Source organism: Cucurbita moschata, unplaced genomic scaffold, assembly GCF_002738365.1.
Source record: "Cucurbita moschata cultivar Rifu unplaced genomic scaffold, Cmos_1.0 Cmo_Scf00109, whole genome shotgun sequence".
In the NCBI taxonomy this organism is placed as follows: domain Eukaryota; kingdom Viridiplantae; phylum Streptophyta; class Magnoliopsida; order Cucurbitales; family Cucurbitaceae; genus Cucurbita; species Cucurbita moschata.
In genome coordinates, this window is record NW_019268625.1 from 166682 (window position 1) to 169418 (window position 2737).

Consider the following 2737-nt stretch of genomic DNA (forward strand, 5'->3'; position numbering starts at 1 on the left):
TCTTCTTTGATGTGTTACAACCGTCCAAGCCCACCGCTAAAAAATATTGTCCGTTTTGAGCCGTTACATATTGCTCTCAGCCTCACGATTTTAAAACGTGTCTGCTAGGGAGAAGTTTCTACGACATTATAAGAAATGTTTCGTTCCCCTCTCCAATCGATGTGAGATCTCATAGTTACATTTATTATACTTGGAAGTTTAGTTTTCATTTGGTTATTCGTTCGAATATTTTACATTTTACTCCTAGTTGTCAGTAATGCTCAATTTGGTCTTTAGTGTTATCTTTTGGTTAATTAATTTAAAATAATTATGATGCTGATCCATTTTGTATCATATCGAAGAGATTCCTAGGTTCGGGCCGAAGAAGCAATGTCACTCGATCACTATCAAACGACAGCAATCTTTTTGGTCCGTCAGTATCCCAATCCCAACAGAGCACCTTCTACTTCTAATAGGTCATGAACTAAATTAGAATCATTCTCAATGAGTGCATAAGAAGTGTTCCCATTTTATTCATCGGGTCCAGATAGAGACCAAAGGTCTTGAACGACCAATCCAGCAGAACAACTCAAAAGATAAAAAAGTATCTTCATAAATTTTTTTAAAATTTATTTAATTCTTTTAAACATTTATAGATATTAACCTTATGAACCAAAACATCGTAATTAGTAAAAATTCATGGATGAAAATGTAAATCATGTGTAGCGACTCTAATTTTAAAGTATGCAATATACCTATTAGGAGAGTTTTCAAATGTTTTCATGAAACCTTGGAGCCTTTATATAAATATTTCAAATATTTACTTGACAATAAAATTTAAATTAATATAAAGTAGTAATTATGAATCATGTTTTTAACTAAAAAAAAAGTGATGACTCTTTAAAAAAACACCATAAGTGACCCTATTGTTAGGATTAAAAAATACACACATGTATGTCTTTCAATGTCTAATGGGACCTAAAATCATATTTTGGTTTTAGGCTTATTTAAGACAAGGTCGTAGTACAGGACGGGTGAGGAAGGTGAAAACATCAACCATGTGATGACTCCAATATTTTTGTGTTTTAAAATACATCTACTTCAATTTATTTTATGTTTTCGGGTACAAACATCAACCATGTGGTGCGCGAGAGGGACGAGGAGATTGAATTGATTCTGATCTTTTAATAACTTTCATAGTATTGTATTGTTTTGTTTAATGAGTTGTGCCCATCTTATAGATGAAAAGTCAAAATTAAGTTGTAGTCTTGTTGTTCGTTGTTCGCTGCCACCACAGATTCCTTTCTCTCCCGCACATAATCCCACACAAAAAGAGATAGCATAGAGCTTTGACTCGACCGGTGGGTCCTACTAACACAAAGTAAGGACTTGAGTATGAAGTGGCTAATCGAGAATGCTCATAACATCCTTATTTATTGATTTTAGTAGAAAGATTTTATTTTCAGTAGCAAAGTCATTTGCCTGCAAGATATATGACAACTAAAGTATAACTACCCAAGCCCTCCATTAGGAGATATTGTCCGCTTTGGCTTGATATGTATCGTCGTCAGCCTCATGGTTTTAAAATGTTTCTATTAGAAAGAGGTTTTCACACCCTTATAAGGAATGTTTCGTTCCCCTCTCCAACCAATGTGGGATCTCACAATCCACCCCTTTGAGGGCCTAACGTCCTCGCTAACACACTGCTCGGTGTTTGGCTCTGATACCATTTGTAACAGCCAAGCCCAACTCTAGCAGATATTGTCTACTTTGGGCCATTACAAATGGTACGAAAGCCAGTCACTAGACGACGCAAAGCACTAGTCAGAGTAGGGCTAGACCCTCTCCATAGTAGATGTGTCATAAAACCTTGAGGCTGACGACGATACGTAACGGCCCTATAAAACGTTCTATAAAACGACACAATTCACGCAGTCATCTCTCATCTACCTCAATCGCTCATCCACAATAATCATACTTGAACTCATAAATCATAAAGAAAAAGTAATTTTTCAATTTAATCTAATATGTAATATTGAAATACATGGTTTTATCACAGTCTTATTCATTTGTGTAAAGCATATTGCGATGAAAATAATGGTATTTATTGAATAGTTGTTGAGAGCCACTTCTTAGTTTTGAGTGGTATCACTGATGTTGTCATGGTGGAAGCTGAAGTGCGGCGGCGGGTTCTTAGGTATGCAAAAACACAGCCCAAATTTGCACTCACAAACCTTAGGATTATAGCAATCTTGGATAGTGTTGCACGTAATATGAATATGACTTCCTTGTATTCCCAATGGTTTGCTTGTCACTGCCCATCAAACAAAGTAATACTCAAATTAATATCAAAATCAATCTAATAACTCAAAAAATTTGATCAACTCAACCCAATCTGTGCAGTTTGAGTTAGGTTATGAATTTATTTGGACTGAATTCAAATAACTAAAAACTTTTCTCATTGAGTTGGTTTAAGGGTTCTCCCGAAACTAGATAGGATTGACCGAACCAATCTGGTTCGAGTTCAGTTATAAACTTATTTGGACTAGATTCAAATAACTAAAAACTTTTATAATTGAGTTGGTTTATGGGTTCCCAAAACTAGATTTAACCAAAGCAATCGAAATTTATTGTTAATTTTAAAATATGCATTTTTGTGTACAATACAATGATATGTATTTATTTTATTTCATAATTATTTTTTTGATTATTTATTTTCTACCATATCTAGTAAAAGTAATTTTTCAAAACATATGTT